Source organism: Thermobia domestica, chromosome 6, assembly GCF_964235325.1.
Source record: "Thermobia domestica chromosome 6, izTheDome1.hap1.1, whole genome shotgun sequence".
Taxonomy (NCBI): domain Eukaryota; kingdom Metazoa; phylum Arthropoda; class Insecta; order Zygentoma; family Lepismatidae; genus Thermobia; species Thermobia domestica.
Genome location: NC_137459.1, coordinates 4,865,274 through 4,882,535, shown reverse-complemented (window position 1 = coordinate 4,882,535; position 17,262 = coordinate 4,865,274). Strand labels below are relative to the sequence as shown.

At 37.1% G+C, this 17,262-nt stretch overlaps 1 protein-coding gene across 7 annotated transcripts in view; it reads left to right on the top strand.

The window, feature by feature from the left end:
- Ipk1 (Inositol phosphate kinase 1) overlaps nt 1-17,262 on the top strand; it is a 794,094-nt gene that overhangs the window by 742,348 nt on the left and 34,484 nt on the right. The gene's annotated exons all lie outside the window — the stretch shown is intronic.

Genomic DNA, 17,262 nt, shown 5'->3' with positions numbered 1-17,262 from the left:
TATGTACCTCTATCAGTATTGGGGGTCTATGTCGTTCCCTTTCATGGGTAAAAAATTGCCAAAAATTCAAATTTCGGGGGTTTTTGACCTAATTTATCCCCTTTGATGAGGTGTTATTACCTTATATAGTTATATGGGCGTGACCTTGGCCCGGGGTCAATGACCTAGGGGTACCTAGGACCGCCCCCTCTAAATTTTGGCAGGGGTACCTTGGCCCACCCCCTAAATTTTGGCAGGGGTACATAGGACCACCCCCCTTAAATTTTGGAAATTGCCAAATCTAAAAATTTGGTATGGTAGCCTAGGACCATAGTATGTACCTCTATCAGTATTGGGGGTCTATGTCGTTCCCTTTCATGGGTAAAAAATTGCCAAAAATTCAAATTTCGGGGGTTTTTGACCTAATTTATCCCCTTTGATGAGGTGTTATTACCTTATATAGTTATATGGGCGTACACAGGGGTTCATTACCTTTCATAAGACATGGGTATATTAATGCACCCCTTGAGAAATTTGGGAGGGGTACCTTGGCCCACCCCTTCAATTTTGGAAATTGCCCAATTTCAACATTTGGTATTATAGTACAGGACCCTAATATGTATTATGATAAATTTGGGTGGTCCACCTCGTTTCCTTTTAGGGGTACCAAATTGCCAAAATATAAACGTAAGCAATACGTTGTACCACGTGTTTGGTTTTTGGCTCAATTTATCCCCTTTGATGAGATGTTATTACCTTATATGGTTATATGGTCATGTATAGGGGTCCATTACCTTTCATAAGACATGGGTATATTAATGCACCCCGGGAGGGGTACCATGGCCCACCCCTTAAATTTTGGAAATTGCCCAATTTCAACATTGGGTATTATAGTATTGGACCCTAACATGTATTATGATAAATTTGGGTGGTCCACCTCGTTCCCTTTTAGGGGTACAAAATTGCCAAATTTTAGTACATCCACATGTTTGGTTTTTTGGCTCATTTTATTCCCTTGGATGAGGTCCTATTACCTTATATGGTTATATGGTCATGTATAGGGGTCCATTATCTATTATAAGACATGGGTACATTGGTGCACCCCGGGAGGGGTACCTTGGCCCACCCCTTAAATTTTGGAAATTGCCCAATTTCAACATTTGGTATTATAGTACAGGACCTCAATATGTATCATGATAAATTTGGATGGTCCACATCGTTCCCTTTTAGGGGTACAAAAATTGCCAAAATATAAACGTTGTACCACGTGTTTGTTTTTTGGTCCATTTTATCCCCTTTGATGAGATTCTATGATTACAGGGGTTCATTTCTTATCATAAGACATGGGCACCCTTCTTAAATTTTTGCAATGGGGGTCCACTGAAATTGTCCAATTGAAGCATAGTACAGGACCTCAATATGTTTCGGTGGTCCTATTACCAAATTTGTTTAGTACAACCACGTGTTCGGTTACTGACTCAATTAAGGTTATAAGGTATGGATGGGTATCCCCTTTCAATTTGGTAGGACCCTTCGGGTGTAGTACAGTCACGTGATCGATGATTTGGTTTTAATGCGCGACGAAGTCCCTGGTCAATGTTCTCTAGGAATTAGGTGGAAACTTTGAACAAGATTCTTGGCATTTAAAACTTTTTTTTCAACTTTTCAAACTAAAAAAATCAAAACAAAAATTGAAACGAAAACTTAAACAAAAATCTTGAAACTAAAAATTTTTCAAAACAAAAATTTGAAACGAAAAATTTAAAACAAAAATTTCGAAAGAAAAATTTTCAACAAAAAATTTGAAACGAAAAATTTTCAAACAAAAAATTTTGAAACAATAAATTTACAAACAAAAAAAATTTTGAAACGAAAAAATTTTTAAACAAAATTTGAAACAAAAATTTTGAAACAAAAAAAATTTTTAAACAAAATTTTTGAAACAAAAATTACAAAACAAATTTCAAACGAAAAATTTTCAAATAAAATTTAAATCAAACAGTGATCAGCTTTCACGGTTAACCGTTAAACTTTATCCGGTTTTTAACTATTCGATTAACAAATAAACGGTTTTCAACTATTCGATTAACAAATAAACGGTTTTCAACTATTCGATAAACACATGAACGGATTTTTCCTTTTCACACCAGTGAGTGCAAGAATTGTTGTACTCGCTTTAAATACGCATCATTTTTGAAACAAGGTGTTAGTGTTCATCATGGATACACAGTGGAAACATCCATTTACCTTTATTCTCGCAGGGCCTAGTGGGTGTGGAAAAACGTATTTTGTGAAGCGATTACTGTCACATCTCCCAACCATGATCAATGCAAAATTTCGTAAGATATACTGGTATTATGCAGAATGGCAAGACGTGTATGCAACAATGCCAGTTCCAGTAGAATTTCACGAAGGACTTCCACGAATGAAAGATTTTCAGCCTCAAGATGGACCACATTTGATTATTATTGATGACCATATGCGAGAAGTGAATAGTGATATTGTTGATATGTTCACAAAAGGATCACATCATCGAAATATTAGTGTGATTTTTATAACACAAAATGTATTTCATCAAAGTAAAGCAAATAGAAATATGAGTTTAAATTGTTCGTATTTGGTGTTGTTTAAAAATCCACGTGACAAGTCACAAATCAAGCATATGAGTTATCAAATCATGCCTGAGCATCCACTGTTTCTACAAGAAAGTTATGCAGACGCAACAAGAAATCCACATGGTTATTTACTGATGGATCTTAAGCAAGATACACCCGATGAAATGCGATTTCGTACAAATATTTTTCCCGACGATTTGCATCATTATGTTTACGTACCAACAAAACATGTTTAAATTATTGTGCATGTGAAAAGAATGACTTAGTCTGTCACGATGTCTCCTACAGTGAAACACGCTGATCTGCTACGTGCTCTGCACAAAGCTAAACCAAGATTGCGTAAAGCTATTATTGCCAATGCAGACGCTTCATTAATTCATAGTATTTGTGAATGTTGTTATAATGTCTTAAAAGGCAATGTTCCACTGACAAGTGTGCAGAAGTCAAGATTAAAGCGTTACAAGAACACGCTCCGCTATCTCGTAGACAATACAAAATCATTGGATAAAAAGAAGAAACATTTAGCCGTACAACAAGGAGGATTCTTACCTGCATTACTTGCACCTATTGTAGGAAGTGTGTTATCCAGTATTTTGTTTAAACAATAAACATCATGGAACATAGCAAGAAGATGGTTTTAGTGCCACCAGAAATGCTTCAACGAATGCATGCATCATCATCCCGTGTGAGTGAAAATCGAGAATCTAATCTCGATCGTGAAATGCAATCTATATTGAATACATCGTATCCAAGTGATGAAGAAAAATGGAATCAGTACAATAGAATATTACAGAAATATCTTTATGTGATACGTAAACAAGAAGAACCAATACCACTTACAATTACATCAATGAAACCTGATGGTGACGTCCCGAATGTTGACGATAGCACGAAACAAGAAATTTTAGCCGCAATACCACAAATGTATCGTAAGAAAGCCGAACTACTATTCCGTCGTTTAAAACAAGATGACGCAATTACGTGGGATCATAAAGGAACAGTGTACATCAACGATAATAAACTACATGGATCCAATATTGTAGATTTAATGTGCGATGTGACTCGACCGAGGAAACATTCTAATCCTCAAGGCTGGGAATTGTTTTGCAACTACCTTGCATCGTCAAACACACCTCAAGAATTGATTGGTAATCCACGAAGATTAAACTATATTGTCAAGCATAATAGTACAACAGCATCTGAAGGATCTGCACCACCAAAACCGGCACCTGAATTATTTTCTTCCGGAGAAGAAGAAGAAGAAGAAGACGATGATGATGTTTTAGAAGTCCGACCAAAAAGAAAACGTATCATTCCACAATGGTCAACGTACAAACCATGAACAAAAAGTTGAAATCCATTTATTACAATCCAGCACATCCTGCATCGTTTTCTACTGCAAAGAAATTATGGCAAGCCACAGGAAAATCTATACCTCTAACCAAAATAAAACTTTGGTTAAACAAACAACCTACCTACACGTTACATCGTCCTGTACGTCGTCGTTTCCGTAGAGATTTTTATCTTGTCAACAATATTGATGATCAATGGGAATGTGATTTAAATGATTTACAATCACTTCAAAACTATAATGACAATTACCGCTATATTCTTACAGTGATTGATGTGTTTAGTCGGTACGAGTGGGCTGTACCACTAAAATCAAAAAGTGCCGAGGATATAGTGAATGCATTTGAAATGATTTTCCAGGAGAGGAAACCAATTGTACTACGTAGTGATCAAGGAACTGAATTTACCAACAAGACAGTACAAAAGTTTCTCAGAAAACACAACGTGCAACATGTTACAACAAAGGATCCAGATATTAAAGCCAGCATCGCAGAAAGATTTAATCAGACATTGAAACATCGTATGTGGAAATACTTTACCAAATATCAAACATACAATTACATAAAAGTATTGCCTTTACTTGTAAAAGCATACAATGAAAGTCGGCATTCCAGTATTAAAATGGCACCTGCAAACGTTTCTCAGGACAATTTACTGGAGGTGTGGCATAACTTATACGACAAAAAGCTACAACGTTCAAAACAAGATACGGATTTGTCTGTTGGTGATACTGTTCGTATAAGTAAAACAAAACGTATCTTTGACAAGGGTTACCTCGAGAACTGGACTTGGGAAATATTCAGAGTAAAAGCCATTGTACCAAGAAACCCACCAGTGTATCGACTAGAGGATTTAAATCATCAACTTATCGATGGTGTTTTCTACAGAGAAGAATTACAACCAGTACCGCTCCCTTCGACGTTCCTCATCGATAAAATATTACGTACAAGAACAAAAGGTCGCAGAAAGGAGTATCTCGTCCAGTGGAAAGGATATCCTTCCTCATTCAATTCGTGGATCCCTGCAACTTCATTGAAGAAGAAGAAGAAGAATGGAACCTGATCAAGATTTTTACGTTACACTTCCCAGTAATAGTTCCATGGATTATTTTCCAGAAAATACATTGACTTCATATATTACGAAATTACAACGACGTGTAGAGTTTCGCCAGAAATGGGATGTGGCAATTGTAGAGATTCATTATCCACATTCTTTGCTGAACATTAACAGTAAAAACAATAAAATATATTACAAATCATCAAGTAGTAATGATCAAGAACCGTGGAAGGTTGTAATGATCCCTGTACGCTATTATAACAATATACGAGATCTTATTCATGCAATTAATAAACATCATAAAGAAACCAATTTATTTATATCTCATGACGCAACTAATAATATATGCCTCATAAGACATCCCAAAAAGGAAATCCATACTTCTGTACAAATTTCACCAAGTGTTAGATTAATGCTTGGATTTGACCCGAAAAGTGATTTAAAAGATATGGAAAAGGGACAATATACACCGGATGTACGATTAGGCTTACCATCACAAATGTACGTCTATTGTGACATTATTGAATCTGTCATTGTTGGAGATACAATGGTACCCTTGCTACGAATTGTCAACATGGATCCTGTGAATCATACTTTTGGAAGTCATGCAGTACAAATCTTTAATCCTGCACATTATGTTCCGGTGGAAAAAATGAATTTTGAGCAAATACAAATCGATATAAGGGATAGCACAGGTCATCCTATGCCATTCACCTTTGGAACGGTGTCTACAAAACTACATTTCCGTCGTCGTCGTCATGACTGATCCGTATTTGCAATACTACCAAAAACAAGCGTTATCCGGTATCGGCAACGTCTATGTGGGAAGTCCCTATCAAGCAGGACATGGCATTGGAAGTTTCCTTGGTGGCTTATTTCGTTCAGTGTTACCACTTGTGAAGCAAGGCGCTAAAACTGTGGGAAAAGAATTATTAAAATCAGGTGCCAATATGATTAATGATGTTGTGATCTCGAATCAACCGCTGGAAGAATCGTTTCATCAACGTATGCAAGAGGCAAAATCGAATTTACAAGAAAAAGCTAAAAACAAGTTGAAAACTATGCTGGGAAGTGGATATCATAAACGAAAATGGGATGACTGCTCTCAGTTTGAGGTTGACCTTCCAACGATCAACAACGCCATCAATCCTACAAAGAGACGTAAATTATCACATAAGAAGAAGAAGAGATCATTGGCATCGTCACCAGATATTTTTGATTAATTCAACGATGGCTTTCTTACATCATCAATCCTGTGAATGTGTAAAAAGTGAATTGGACATTTTTTCAACGTTGCCCACGCAAACCAGTGTTCTGGACAATCGTATTATAGGCTACAAACCAATTAGTTCAATAGCTGAAAATTCACCAATAGAATTTGTAGTGAGTGGTAGCAGTGATGAATATATTGATTTACCACAAACCTTATTATACATCCAAGCACAAATTGTGAAACCAGATGGTTCCTCCTTCATCAATACGGATAAAGCAATTGCACCTGTCAATGATTTTCTAAATGCTATGTTTAGTGAAGTACAAATCTACTTGAACAATAAACTGATTTCATTTCCGTCACATAATCATCCATATCGTTCGTACATGGAAAAACTACTCAATTATAGTGATGGAGCTAAAAATACACATTTACAAACAGCAATGTGGTTTCAAGATACGGCTGGTCATATGAACGCAACCACAAGTGAGAACAAAGGATTTCAACAACGCTATGAACTGACAAAACAAAGTATGAAATTCGATATGATTGGACATCTTCATTGTGACATTTTTAATCAAGATAAATTTTTAATTCATGGAGTGGAATTACGTGTGAAACTTATTCCTGCAAAGCCAAACTTTTGTCTCATGGTCGGTGAAAGTGGTGTCAATGCAAAAATCAATATTCTAGATGCATCGTTGCAGGTGAAAAAAGTCAGCATCAGCCCTAGTGTCAAATTGGCACACAATAAAATTTTACAATCTACACCGGCAAAGTATCCTCTGACAAGGGTTCAAATGAAATCATTTACCATCCCGAAGGATATACAATCCAAAACTATTGATAACCTGTTTATGGGAACATTGCCAAATCGTATTATTGTAGGATTTACTCGAATGAAGCATCCAGTGGAACTATTACCACCAATCCATTTGAATTTCAACATCTAAACATTAATTTCTTTACATTGTACGTGGATGGAAAAGCTGTACCTTCAAAACCATTGCAACCCAACTTTGAAGAAAATCTCTACATTTCATCGTACCACACATTGTTCTCAGGCTCTGGCATACATTTTACCAATACTGGAAATACAATTTCAAGAGCCGACTACAAGAATGGATATACACTGTTTGTATTTGACCTAACTCCCGATTCTTCTGCTGGAGATTGTCACTATTGGAATTTACAACGACATGGAGCCATCCGATTGGAAGTTCATTTCCAAGAGAAATTAGCAGCACCTGCAAACTGTATTGTGTATGGAGAGTTTTCCTCACTCCTAGAGATAGACCACCAGCGCAACATTATCCTGGACTTTTAAATTACAAGGTACGTATACGTTATGTATCATTTCCATTCACGATGTTGAATACATTACAATTAGCTAGTGCTTTAAACGGTAGTCCATTATTCAGAAATCATTTTACCGGGGTATTTGCAAGCGATGAGTTGCCCTCACGGATTTCTCTTCCTCTGGCAATCATTGTAAATACAGATCCATCCACAAAACTAGGAAGTCATTGGATTGCAATTTATATTGATCATCGCTGTGTTGGAGAATATTTTGACAGCTATGGCCTTCGTCCTTATGTATCACAACATGTTGCATTCTTAAAACTTCATTGTATATACTATAAATATAATAATAGCCAAATGCAAAGTCTTGGTTCATCCGTATGTGGCTATTATGCTTATTTTTATTTGTGCTGTAAAGCCCAAGGAAAATCTCTGCGTGAAATTCAATATTTGTTCACAACAGTACCCACGGTTAATGATCGTAGACTGTTGCAATATACCTTCCAGGTAATTTTATCATATTTATCATTGTAAGTGTATTTGCTTTATCATCGTCTATTTCTATACTAACCATCTTTTTCCTCGTTCTTTTTTACAGAATTCACAATACGAAGCTTTGCAAACGGGTGCTATGCTGCAAAACATGGAAACAAATCATCGCAATCAAGAAGAGGAGGCAGTCTAATGAAGAAACCCAGCTCAATATACAAACATTGTCAATAAGAAAGAAAAAGAAGAAACCAGAAAAATGAATAAAATACAATTTATGCTTATTTATGTGTTTTTATTGTCCATTCCATATACAACGTTATCAGATTCTCCTAAAGAACTGTGCGATATAAGACGAGAACCCTGTGCAAAGTTTCCACCTAATTCCTAGAGAACATTGACCAGGGACCTCGTCGCGCATTAAAACCAAATCATCGATCACGTGACTGTACTACACCCGAAGGGTCCTACCAAATTGAAAGGGGATACCCATCCATACCTTATAACCTTAATTGAGTCAGTAACCGAACACGTGGTTGTACTAAACAAATTTGGTAATAGGACCACCGAAACATATTGAGGTCCTGTACTATGCTTCAATTGGACAATTTCAGTGGACCCCCATTGCCAAAATTTAAGAAGGGTGCCCATGTCTTATGATAAGAAATGAACCCCTGTAATCATAGAATCTCATCAAAGGGGATAAAATGGACCAAAAAACAAACACGTGGTACAACATTTATATTTTGGCAATTTTTGTACCCCTAAAAGGGAACGATGTGGACCATCCAAATTTATCATGATACATATTGAGGTCCTGTACTATAATACCAAATGTTGAAATTGGGCAATTTCCAAAATTTAAGGGGTGGGCCAAGGTACCCCTCCCGGGGTGCACCAATGTACCCATGTCTTATAATAGATAATGGACCCCTATACATGACCATATAACCATATAAGGTAATAGGACCTCATCCAAGGGAATAAAATGAGCCAAAAAACCAAACATGTGGTTGTACTAAAATTTGGCAATTTTGTACCCCTAAAAGGGAACGAGGTGGACCACCCAAATTTATCATAATACATGTTAGGGTCCAATACTATAATACCCAATGTTGAAATTGGGCAATTTCCAAAATTTAAGGGGTGGGCCATGGTACCCCTCCCGGGGTGCATTAATATACCCATGTCTTATGAAAGGTAATGGACCCCTATACATGACCATATAACCATATAAGGTAATAACATCTCATCAAAGGGGATAAATTGAGCCAAAAACCAAACACGTGGTACAACGTATTGCTTACGTTTATATTTTGGCAATTTGGTACCCCTAAAAGGAAACGAGGTGGACCACCCAAATTTATCATAATACATATTAGGGTCCTGTACTATAATACCAAATGTTGAAATTGGGCAATTTCCAAAATTGAAGGGGTGGGCCAAGGTACCCCTCCCAAATTTCTCAAGGGGTGCATTAATATACCCATGTCTTATGAAAGGTAATGAACCCCTGTATACGCCCATATAACTATATAAGGTAATAACACCTCATCAAAGGGGATAAATTAGGTCAAAAACCCCCGAAATTTGAATTTTTGGCAATTTTTTACCCATGAAAGGGAACGACATAGACCCCCAATACTGATAGAGGTACATACTATGGTCCTAGGCTACCATACCAAATTTTTAGATTTGGCAATTTCCAAAATTTAAGGGGGGTGGTCCTATGTACCCCTGCCAAAATTTAGGGGGTGGGCCAAGGTACCCCTGCCAAAATTTAGAGGGGGCGGTCCTAGGTACCCCTAGGTCATTGACCCCGGGCCAAGGTCACGCCCATATAACTATATAAGGTAATAATACCTCATCAAAGGGGATAAATTAGGTCAAAAACCCCCGAAATTTGAATTTTTGGCAATTTTTTACCCATGAAAGGGAACGACATAGACCCCCAATACTGATAGAGGTACATACTATGGTCCTAGGCTACCATACCAAATTTTTAGATTTGGCAATTTCCAAAATTTAAGGGGGGGTGGTCCTATGTACCCCTGCCAAAATTTAGGGGGTGGGCCAAGGTACCCCTGCCAAAATTTAGAGGGGGTGGTCCTAGGTACCCCTAGGTCATTGACCCCGGGCCAAGGTCATTGACCTTTGACCTATGACGTCACAAAAATTTTTGCTGACTCAGTTCGCCATACGCGGACCACTACTACTATGTCTCACGGTTATGCCGGTTAGGCTAAAGGAGACGGTGATGATGAGCAATGAATGAAATGGTGGAATGAAGAAAGTGGGAGGAAACGGGAAAATCCCGAGGAAACCCACGCACGCAGTGTTTGTTCACCACAAAGTTTTTTTGGCGGGAGCTGGGATCGAACCCGGGACCCCAAGCACCAGAGGTGAACGCTCTACCATTGAGCCACCGCGGCCCTAAGAGATTGAGAGTCATAAACTTAGTCATTTTCAATTTTGTAATATATATATATATACTGTATATATATATTACAGTATATATTACTGTATATATATATTACATCACTGACTGATAACTAAAATGCTTGGATTGTATATATAAAAGTCACCCCCTGCCCGTAAAAAGCTTCATTCGAACTCGGAATCGAACAATTGCATCTGTAAAGCAGTGCTGAGTTCATTTTAACGTTCCTTTCAGCAGCAAGGCTGTATGAGACATGGACTTACAGATTAACGTGAAATCCGAACCACATAAGCTCCGGCCGGGAATCGAACCCGGGTGTCCCACGCCAAAGGCGTGTACACTAACCACTTAGCCACGAGGGAACCCATCTGGGTAATAGTTAAGAACAGGTACTTCTCATCTCCCGTGCACGAGGATACATCTTATTGTTGCACTACCTAAACACCCTAAGTACAAGGGCAAGAACTCAGTCTATTACCTGCTTTTTAACATCCTAGATCAGCGTTTCCTAACCTTTTTCAACTTGCGGCACACTACGGATGTAACTTGAATTCTCGCGGCGCACTCATAGATATTATTATTTGTAAATATAAAACTAGTATTTTTTCTGCGATTATTGATCTCCTTCTCACAGAGAAGAAAGCTCAATCACTGTTTTTTTCCCCGTGGTAAATTATTATGCTTATTTTTCATTCTAATTTAAAAATATAAAACAATTGCAATGAAATATTGGACTCAGGTTTTTAAAACTAAGCTTTCTTGTTCGAAAACTGTATCCAACCTTTCACTAAGAAGTAAGATCACTAAATAACGAACGAACAAACAAATCTTTTTTACTTTTAAAATACAAATGTATTTAATTTGTCGAAAGGATTGAATGTTATTTTAAATTTTCAAGTTACAAAATAGTCTGCAACAATAAAGAAGCAATAATAGTTACAACAATGATAACCAATATATATTTTCAACATTAAAAATGTACAGAAAAGTAACACGGTATGAAACTTAAAGTTGTAGATTCATAGTAGAGGTTCATAGTAATGTGAAATAAAAATATACATTTTTCCTTCGTCTTGCAATTTGATTGCTATAGAATTAATAATTTGCTTCGACTTCCTCGCGGCACACTAGCGGCCCATTCACGGCACACCAGTGTGCCGCGGCGCACCGGTTGGGAAACGCTGTCCTAGATAGTCAATGAATAATTCCTGAAAGTATGGCGTTTCTCGTCCTTCCCTAAATGGGAAGTACGGCTCCTTAACTATAACCCTCATCTGTAAGGCAGTGTAAGCAACAAAAAATTAAAAAAAAAAAAAAAAAAACGCACACTGGATGTTTGCGGAACTGAGGATCAAAACATCCTCAATGGAGTATGAGAAATCGTAAACGTCAATCAAAGTGTGTTTTTGCTTATTCATTACTTCGTTAATAGTTAATTCCTTCTATAGAGCGTCCCACTCTTAGATTGCAGTACAGAGTAAATGGAGCGCGCTGTTGCCACATTTCTTCCGCCGTATGTTTTCTTTCGAAGAAAGAACAAGAAAGTAAGAGTGATGAGTCTGTAAATAAATCCTTCTTAAATTCATGTATTTTCAACTCTTTTGTCATTCCAATCGCGCAAATTCATTTAGAACGGCGAATTGGAGGGTACGAAATAACAGTCTAACAATTGTGTTAGAAGTTTTTTTTTTTTTTTAATGATGGTTTATAAATCGTTGCAATAAAATTTTGATGGAAGCAATACGAAATCGAGAGAACATATGAAACGAATAGAAAACATATGATTGAAATAAATGGCAGGCTAAACAGCTCTAAACAGAAATTTCCTGCACCGATTGTGCGGAAAACTAAGGAATAGCAATGGGTAAGATACTGCTACTGAAGTTGGATAAGAGTGAAAACTGGAGTAGGGTGATAGTGATAAGTGACGAGAAAATGTGATGTACGAAAACGCTCATTCGTCTGTGTACGCAAAATATCCGCTAATCTAATTCCGTTTGTCAAACAAGTTACATAATAAAGTATATTGTGAAGGCGGCTTCTCCCCACTTCCGATGTTTAAGACTGTATCATGAAGGACGTGCTAGAGGGTATGGTGGCAGGAAAAAGAGAGAGGAGACGAAAAGAGACTACAATTACTGGACGATATCAAAATAGAAAAATCATGCGTGAAGACGAAGTTAACCGAAGACCGTGGATCATGGAAGCTTCTGAGTTGCAGCAAGTGGTCTGCCAATAAAATATGATAATGATGATGATGATGATGGTGAATAGGAACTGAACCTCCTAGTTTCTATACTCACTTCTGACACCTCAGACACACAATATCAGTCTGGAAACAGAAGAAGAATGAAAAGAAATCCCATTACATCCGTTCTAAACAAAGGCGCAAGTTGTGACTTTAAATCACGTATAGTGACAGCCAACAAGATACAAATCATTGGGCGAGGAAACAAAACCAAACAGAATTATCAAACCCTGCTTCCTAAAGAAGCATTGGGGGGGGGGAGAATAAAGAGGCCTTTCATTCTGCTTTGTGAGCTCATAAAGTTATTTGTTATGGACGCTTTTGTTATTTTCATCTGTGTATTCAAAGTAAATAAGAGAAGTGGAATTGCAAACGAAACCAACTTTTATTGTCAAAATTGTCAGCATCTGAAACAGTATTAAGAACTACATGCGAACCATAACGAATCAATTACAAAACTAATAGCTTTTTATCACCAGGAATGAGGAGATTTATTATTAATAGATATTTGTCATATTATATATATATATATATATATATATATATATATATATATATATATATATATATATATATATATGTGTGTGTGTGTGTGTGTGTGTGTGTGTGTGTGTGTGTGTGTGTGTACGTGTGTGTACGTGCTTGCGTGCGTGCAACTCAAGGAAAACAAGCGAAGTAAGTAGTGGAACGTGAGATTGAGTGGAGTTGACGCAATGTTTATCGTAGGTGAGGTCCAGGATTCGATTTTGCGAATATGCTTCCGTTAAGCAGTAGATTCGTGCTCGCATAACACTCATCGGTATAGCACAATTCTTTACATCAGTAACTTTAAAACAAACATTATAAGGAAAATAGCATTGGCAAGATTTGTCACTGCCTTTCTTCTGGTCAGATGCGCGCGCTTTGGAAAGTTGACTCTTAACACTAAAAGTCATAAAACCTAAATAAAGAAAGATATCGACCTGCAATTTGTTTTAAAAATAACTTCAATCCTTTCTCAATATTTTTCTCGCTTTGCACCCCCATTTAATCTGAAAAATAAAAAAGTTTCTCACTAGTCAACTTTTTAGATATTGCATTGCAATAGTATACGCACTTTCTCTTACATTTTATTTTTTATTTTAAAATTCAAATGTTTTTTTGAATGCATACTTTTCCAACATTGGCACCAAATATGGTGTTAATAGCTGCATAAGTTTCAACGTTGTATCTCTTAGAGTTCCGAACTTATGACGTGATATATTTGAAGCGACGTTAGAATTTGCCATTAGCAAGATTTCACTCTTTCAATGTATTTCAATACTTGAAAATTCTTCTCGATGTGAGAAAAACAGATTATTTGATAGAGAATACAATGTTCTACAATAATTTATTCATACCTAGTAAAAGAAACTATTTCTAAAATTCAGGCTAAGTTTGGCAACAATGGGCATAAGGAAAAGCATTGCCATTTACTCCTGTACTGCAATCTAAGGGTGGGACGCTCTATAGAAATAGTGAAACAATACTATGAAGAAACACTAATTAAACTAATAACTATTACGTTGTGTTTCTTACCATACCGTTTTTACCAGCCATAGAATTTGAACCTAGTACTATACTGCATTAGTCACGCCGGAACGAAGGGTGAAATTCAAACGCCTGGCACTCGTAGGTGTTGAAGCTGTGTTGTAGTTACGCGGCCTGCGTTGGTACTCCTCAACATAAATACGTCACTGCCCAAAACCAGGAAACATCACAGACAGAAGACAGGGGCACAATCAGTGCCTGACACTTCACGAACTCAAACCCGCCAAGACTCAACTCAACATGACCTTCAATTACGTTCTACAGTAGAAACCAAACCAATGCTAAGGCACAAACTTACCAACTTCCTATATGAAAACACAAGAAAAAAAAAATTCAAACTTTTTGGTTCCAAAGTGATGCCATAACAATAATACTAAAAAGGTTTTAATTCTCAGTAACCCAAACATTAATTAACTAGGGAACATAACAAGCAAAAATAAATAAATAGAAATCAAATCAAATTTAATTTAAAAAATAAAAACCTGACAAGTAAGCTCTCCCTGACTACTTTTTTTTTAAATTTCAGTGAGGCTGTAAAATATATCAACATCTTCGTCAAATATATATATTTCAATGTAAACAAGTTCTTTAAACAAAAGAAAGCTCTGTAGTAGAGCGCTTACCTCTGACCTGTTAGGTCCCTGGTTCGATTCCTGCTCCCGACAAATAGCCTTTTGGTGAACACTGTAGGTGTGGTTATTCTTAAGACTTTCCAGTTTCCTTACATTTTCTTGATTCCACCATTATCATGTATCTCATCGTCACCTTCTCACTTACGTTTATGTACAATCATGGGGCGTTAAACTAAAAGTAAAAAAAAAAAAAAAAATGCAAATATCCTAATAAAAATGAGTTTTCTAGACTACACAAGTGGCCCCGCGTAGCGTAGTTGCTAACGCTCTCGCCTTCGGTGCGAACGGTCCCGGGTTCGATCCCGTTGGGGATCGATTTCCTCAGTCGAAAAAGTATCAAAAGATTTTAAGTCCAGCCATCCTGGATGAGATTTCCTTGGGTTTTCCTCATTCACAGCAGGAAAATGCCGGAATGGTACCTAACATATAGGTCCCAGGCCGTTTTCTTCCTTCCCCAATCCTTTCTTCCCTTCCTTTACCCGGATAGTGTGCTCATCGAGGGACGTCATCCCTCATATGTGACGGGCTAACAAGGCCATTGATGCCGAAAGCCCAGAGACCTAAAGCCTAAATCTTCACTACACAAGGGAATTTTCGCGCTGAAAACGGTTTCTTAGCAATTATGTTAAGCAGTCCTGTAGTAACTCTGCACCACGTAATAAATCGTCACATATAAAACGGAATGAATAAACACATAACATTCATTTTGCTACCTTGTAACGTAAAATGTTTCAAAACATTAATATTCAAAGATTTCTCAAAATTCAGATTCACCCATTCCATTCTCCTCAATCATTAACGAGTTGTAGTCATAAACTATATTACTTACTTAGTACTATACTAAAGCAAGTTACACTAAAAGAATATATAATTAATGGAATATTTAACTAAAGTAATAGTTAACTAGTGCACTTACCCAGGTTTTTGTTTCCTTCCTCTCTCCTTTTCCGATTGTAACAACCTCGTTTCGCAAGCAAAAGACGGTAGTTCAATGACGTCAGCCATGGCGAAAGAAAGAGTGTCTATAGGCGGTCTGGATCTCACGTACAGATGGACGTATATAACGTATAACTGAAGTACTTAACATACGTATATGTATGTAAAATACAGAAGATTGTTAGATGTCAGACATTCTGCAGCGAAATGATGTAATATCTAAGCGGGTAAAAGGCAGTACCTGTGTAGTATATGGATAAAGTACGCTCCGTACAGATTTCCTTAGTAAACATAACGAATCCTTGTATTTGTACAATATACCGCTGTCCGGATAATGGATTTTTCTCAGTGTGTCTAGGTCAATTATTACCTAAGCTATAAATATTTTTTAAAAGCGAAATCTAAAAAAAAGTGCCATATATATATATATATATATATATATATATATATATATATATATATATATATATATATATAGTGCTATACTTCGGGTTTAGAAAAGGAACGAATCATAATTTTTTTACGGGCTGCCATTTGGCAATCGCTGATTTAGATCATGTTTTCCTTCGAGAAAATAGTTTAGGTAGGTCTCAACTTCGAACGCACCGAGAGGTGGTCTTTGGGAGATGCAAAAGATCCCTTCTTTGCTGAGCTGACACATCCGTAGTTGCTGAATGACTTCTACAGATCTCCAGCAGATGATTTACAAAGACGTTCAGCTGAAATTTGCATTTCGAGTGTCATTTTGTAGTTTAATTTCGAATTTCGGAGTTTGTTCTTCCTGTCACAACATTTCTGCTATCCCTGATTCCACATGCTCATTCACCAGTATCAAGAGTAAACTTCAATGCAATCAGTGGCATAGCGCACTTTTGTGCCCCCCTTCCCCCGCAAAGTATAGAGAAGGGGCCCCACTTGTAAAGCCGACAGAAGTAAGGTTGAAGTTCTATTTCTTTAGAACTTTATTCATCGCAAGACTTCGGGGCCCATTTACCTCGCCCCCCCCCCCGCACTGCAGCTGCGGGGGCAGCTGCTACTTCACTGAATGCAGTCTTTAGTAGCCAAAGTCGGACACTACTTGAAACCTAGAATCCCTTTTACAAAACTATGTTCCTGTTTGAATCTTCTCCTGGATACATTCCAGGACAACCTAAAGAATAGCTTTGCCATAATTCATCTGATCGAGACCTCATAAGACTAATCAGACTTTCCAAAGTATGTCCCAGTCCTTCCCTCTGCTTTAATAAGAGCCGGCTCTACGATTATGTGCAACAAGTGCATTTCCACAGGGCGGTGGTTATTTAAAATAAATATTTCTTGTTGGAAACAGACTTCATGATGATGGTAGCGAAATTTACTTATCTGATCTTCTATTTGAATACTACATTCATAAATCATGTTTAGGTCGCATTAGTTTAAGATCACGTGGACAG